Source organism: Eupeodes corollae, chromosome 2, assembly GCF_945859685.1.
Source record: "Eupeodes corollae chromosome 2, idEupCoro1.1, whole genome shotgun sequence".
Classification (NCBI taxonomy): domain Eukaryota; kingdom Metazoa; phylum Arthropoda; class Insecta; order Diptera; family Syrphidae; genus Eupeodes; species Eupeodes corollae.
The window spans coordinates 11,130,558-11,136,829 of record NC_079148.1 but is presented as its reverse complement, the minus strand read 5'-3'; positions in this window follow the sequence as shown (position 1 = coordinate 11,136,829).

The window sequence follows — 6,272 nt, the reverse complement described above, 5'->3', positions numbered from 1 at the left end:
TCACGAAAAAGCGAAACTCACACAAAATATGATTTAAAAAAAATATAACATCATTTTACACTCAACTTATTTTAAGTAAAAACGAAAAGAACTAAACGAATATAAGGAAAGAATTTAGGAAATCAAAAAAAAAAAACGAAATACTATTTTTATCTTATTAAATTGTTATAAGATTTAAAGATCAATTGTAAATAAATAATTAAAATTAATTTTTGTATTCTTTTTTTCATCGGGAAGATGTTTTTTTAGATTGATAAAGGTCAGGTTTAAAATATCAATCAGTATCAAATAGGGGGAATTTCTTAGATGTGCTTGATTTAAATATATAACCAGTAATTCAAAAACCTTCAGAGTCTCAATTGTAAGTAAGTAATTCATTTATACAATATTTTGGCTATGCCGTCAGCCAAGTTGAAAAAAAATTAAGAATATTTAAATTTATGTATTTTTCGAATTCAATAGAATCCTGTTATTAATAACAATCTAAAGTTGTAAATATATTAAAAAAATGTACTTATTGTTTTCCTCGTTAAGGTTGTTTATATTTAGTCTCTTGAAGGGTAAGAGTATTTTCCCGAAAAAGTTGCGCCTTTGAGTTTTGAATATTGGACAGATAACAATGAAATGTAGATAATTTTCTTTTGATTTTAAGTTCCACAGCGTACAGAATTGGTTAAAACAACCATTATAAATACAACCATTTAATTTGAGAACTTCACATCTTGCTTTAAAGATATCTCTTCATAACTCAGTGAATCCTTTAAAGTTATCGACTGGATAACTTAATTATTTAAACTTGAAGAATATGTTTAATCATTTCTCGGGCTTTTTACATAATGCTTTCAATTTATTTGTTCCAGCTAGATTGAAAAAGAATGTCTCAAAGCATCCGTGGTATAATAGGAGGCTGGCTCACTTTAAAAACCTAAAAAACAAATATTTTGCCAAGTTTAAGAAATCCAACGATTTGAATGACAAAATCCAATTTTGTAAGCTTCGTAAAGATCTCATTGTCTCAGTAAATTCTCGCACAAGAATTATGTCATGAATGCTGAAGTGAACTTAAAATGCGACCCAAAGCGATTCTGGTCTTTCATCAATTCTAAACGGAAATCAATTGGGATCCCTAACTCTATGAATTTTAAAGGTGAAGAATCTACTTAGTATATAAAGTATACTTGAACTTTTTCCGTATACTCTAACGCTCAGGGATATAGGTTATGTTAGGTTATAGTGGCTGTCCAAGATGGAAACGGACACACTTAGGCCAGTTTAACGGCCCATTGTGATACCACATGAATCTTGAGGCTTCCTCCTAAGCTCAATGGAACCAGTTAGAGTCCCTTACGAAACGTGAGAGGCTGATTATACTGATATGATTTAGATCGTTTAGATCGTTAAAGAAGAATTCTCCTAGGTAATTCTTGCGTTTTCGAGCTAGAGCATGGCATGTGCAGAGAAGATGAAGAACCGTTTCTTCCTCTTCCTCGTCCATACAGCTTCTGCAAAAGTCATTTGAGAATACGCCTAGTCTCTTGGCGTGCTTTCCTATTAGACAGTGTCCGGTTATGACACCTATTATCGAGCTTATATGCGATCTGCTTAGAGAGAGCAAGCACCTTGAACGTTTTAAATCCAGTGTTGGCCAGATGTTTTTTGTGGCTTGACACGTGGTGATGTTGGTCCACCTGGTGCCTGCCCTCCTCGCAGCGTCTTGCATTAGTAGCAGTTTACAAGTAGCGATTAGTATGCCAGTACTTGCCAAACGTGGTAGGATGGGCTGTACTGTACCGTTCCTTTCGAGTTCATCTGCCTTACAGTTACCTGGAATGTCTCTATGGCCCGGCACCCAGCATAGGTGAATATTAAACTGCTGCGCCATCTCCATTAGAGATGATAGACAGTTATGGACTGTTATAGAGTTTGTAGAGACAGAGTCCAGAGATTTGATAGCGGCCTGGCTGTCACGCTCAGGGATATGCTTTCATTCCTTATTCTAAAGATCAGCCCAAAGTGTACTCGTATATTGAAGGATTACAAAGTCTCAAGCTTGTGGATGGCATTCCTTAGATTGTCTTATTGTTTTTAACCGTTCTTTGTCTTCCGGAATATTTCTGGAAGAATGGAAATCATCTTTCTTGATTCCTATTTTTTAATCGGGATCTAAAAACAACGTTGAAAACTATTGGGGAATTTGTAAGTTATCTGCCAATCCCTAACTTTTAGAATGTTTAATTAAAATAAAACTTGATTTTCTTGTGAAGGAACATGTTAGTAGTGCCCAACACTGACTTATTTCTGGAAGATCGACCGTTACTAATTAAGCTTGCTTTTCTTCTTTCGTGGTTGAATCTATTGAAACCCAAAGCAAAGTTGATGCTATTTATACTGACTTCAGCAAAGCCTTCGATTCTGTTTGTCACAATATATTGCTTCGTAAGCTTCAAGTATTCGGCATACACTCAAGTCTACTTCAGTGCATCGGCTCATTCCTAATTGGTAGAGTACAAGAAGTAAAAATAGAGGAATATACTTCAAGGCTTATTAGATGTACTTCAGGTGTCCCTCAAGGTAGTCATCTTGGTCCTTTGCTGTTTATAATATTTATTGATGATATTGTCAACCATATTAATTTTAGCCAATGTTTAATGTATGCTGATGACATTAAACCATTTTTGAAAGTAACAAGCGACTACGACTGCACTAAATTTCAAATGGATTTAGATAACTTATCCTGTTGGTGTTAGTCAAACAGCCTCAACCTTAACGTTAACAAATGCTTTGTTATTTCTATCTCCAAGAAACATTTTATTTACGAGTTTCCTTATTCTCTATAGGATCCAACCACCTTTAAAGAATTTTTAAAGTTAAAGATCTAGGGGTTACATTCGATCGCAAATTTTCTTTTGTTCATCATCTTAATGCCATTGTCGCCAAAGCTGATGTCATCTGGAACCCTCACCAACAACTATTCTCCTATAAGATTCTAAAGATCCAAAATAGTTTTACAAGGTATGTTTTTATAAAATGCATTGGAATTTCTGTCCAAACTCCCTAGCCAGGCAAAGCCTTCTAGGTCTACAGATGCTTAAATCTCGAAGAACTATTTATGATATAATTAATTTTTTTGCGTGATATTATGTGTTACTTAATATTTATTTATGCTCCAACAAGACCGTTGAGGTCTTCTTTTTCAACCTAGTCATAGAACAAACTACGGAATGAATGAACCAATTTCAAGGTGAGTTAGGGAGTTCAATGAAATAAATGGACATCTTGATCTTTCATTTTCCAGAATAAAATTAAAAAATTATTGCACTTATTTATAAGAATGTAATTTCTTTATTGTTTAATGTTAAATTTATTTACCTAAATAATTCTAAAGTAATCTGTGGATCTTGTTACTTGTAGGTGAAATAAATAAATAAATAAATTTCCAAGGAGCGGTGCCTATCTGGAACATTTGTTAATGGACACAAGACTGATAATATCTGACACTGTGAGTCAAAGACCAAGAAACTGTTTACGGACGATCGAGTACGACAGTGCCCACTGCGGACTCACCGCCGTAATACGGCTTCCAAACGAGCTTGTGGAGTTGGGGGAGTATGTGCCAGTGCATTCTTACCATTATAGTAAGACGCACTGGCCGCGCTTCGCCAACGCGAGAGAACTTCGGTCTAGAAACATATCCCCAAAATCGAGAGGAATTTGACAAATACCGAGATTGACGGATATTTTCAACAAATGGACGAGACAATCCAACGAACCAGGAAAAAACTATACCGAAATACAAGGAAAGAGACACTACGAACTTGTACCGTAACGCGACTACAAACGCACTGCAAAGACACAAAAGTATATTTCTAACAAGGATTGAACGTTTGTACCGAAGATTTATTGACTATATTGATTTATTGATATTATTAGTACTGTGACCCGAGTATGTTTCCCCAAATTAATAAGATCTTTAGGAGGAATGATTAAAACGACCTTCCTTGTTTTGAGCTTCAGAGGAAGACAGAGAACAGAGACGTACTTCTGACAGCAGGAATAGATCCAGCAGACGCCGTCTTGGACGATGACTTCTTTGTTGTCGAAGATCAGCAGGAGAAAGCAGAGGCCGTGGGGGCTGCTTTCCAGCAAGTACAAGGTAAATCCTAGCATTAGCCCTGCAGCAAAGCGGAGAATAGAATAGAGCCCTGCAGCACCACTTCTACCTGCGTAATGACATAACGCAATGGTGATCCGAGAACCTCAGTTTTACCAGTTTCAATAACGAAAACTTGGCGAATGCCATCATCGCCGGGCAAAACGGGACTAATACCCTATTAGTCACGAAGATAGAGCTCCAGCACATCTTCGATTCATTAAAGAAAAAGAAGTCAGCAGGTGTCGATGGTATATCCAACATTCCACTACGACATTTATACCACTCTGTTTAACAACGTTCTGAATAATGCATATTATCCGGCCCGTTGGAAAACAGCTGTGGTACATCCTCTCCCGAAAGGACAACTCCAATCCGGCCGATAAGTCTGCTGCCAAGTATCAGTAAGGTATTCGAGAAGGTTAGAAATAGAGCTCTGTCCAAGTGGGCTGAGAACAACAAAATAATTCCGGATAATCAGTTCGGCTTTAAGGCGGGACATGACACTATTCATGCTGCGTCTAATTTTGTTTCTGATATCCAGTGAAACAAATCTGCAAGACAGCAGGGTGAAGGCGATTTGCTTATCTGGCCGATGATTGCCTATGGTGTCCCATCTCGAAGAAAAACTTAGGAAAATTCTAGCCAAAGAACCTATCCCAATTTTAAAACCAAATGGTTTATAGATAGAATAATGTCGGGAAAGTTTAGAACTCACTTTCTGGACAGCAACCACGTAAATAGCGAATCAGAGTGAACAACTTACTCCAAAAACATAGTTCTGATTGGTAGAAATAAATTGGATGTAAGCTCCTTTTCGCCATTCAAATTGCAAGGTCCTGACGGCATCTTTTCTTTTGTGGAGTGGATATGTCCCTGAATTGTTCAGTAAGGTTAGAGTAGTTTTTATTCGGAAAGCTTGTAAACCCAACTTTCGAAAGACATTCAAATATTCACATCCGAAGCAATCTTAGACCAGAAATTATATTTTCTACACAACATATTTACTCCAAAAGCAAGAGGGTAGAAACTGCATTACACGTGTTAGGATAACAGTAAAAACACTCCATATACAGTAGACTGACTGCCTTCGTACATATTGAAGGTTCTTTCAAAAACGTAGGAAACAGTGCAGTAAAAAGTTCTTACACATTTCGAATAGAATCATCTATCATAAAATGGATCATTTGTATGTTAAAACAGAGACAGATCAACAGCAAGCTATTTAGTATAGAGATTAAAACTGGGATTTTTTTTACCACTCCTTTGTCATTCTGTCCACGAATGAAATTCAAGCTTGAATACAGTGGAGTTAAATTGGTAGCTTATGCCAATGATGTAGCTCTACTAGCGAAGGGAAAAATTCCCACCCACTATTAGCAAACAATTGAACCAAACCTTATGTTATATTGGCAAATAACTCCAGCTTGACAATTAACCCTCTTAAAACAGACCTATCACTCTTTAAAAATTGGAAAAACATTACAGATTATACCATCCCTGGTATAGGGGGCTCATTCAAATCAGATCAAGCTATATACTTAAGGGAGATAAAAAGCTGAAGTCAAAGTATTAAAATAAATTGATTGTTTCGGAAACAATCAAATTGAAGCCTGTAAATTACCGTCACCATGAACTTATAGTCTAAGAGTTCTAAATCATATCAATTTTTGTTTTTTTAGGAAAGGTTTAAAAGCATCAGACATAAGGAAAACACATGGTTTGATGCGAGCTTTAATAAGGTTTTTGAGATTAAAATAATTAGAATCACTTGTTATAAGGCCAATCGAACTGAGAAAAATATTCAGAAGCTAGAAAGGCCCGCAACGCCCACTTTCTTAGATCTTCTTAAAACGGTAAAAATATTTGGTGATTTGTAAAAAACATGAGGCACTCTTCCTCGGTCTCTACGCTTAATGTCAGTGATACTCCTTTAGTTAGGTCTATTGAAAAATCTAACCTATTTGTAAGGCGTTTCGCCGTAAATTCCACCATAACAGACGGTAGTCTCATTACTCGACCAGTTCTTGATTCTATGGGATCATTAATTTTTTTAAAGATGTTAACATACATAAGTCCACTCGTTCACGCTTTTCTTAAAAGACGTCCTTTAAGGCTAGAA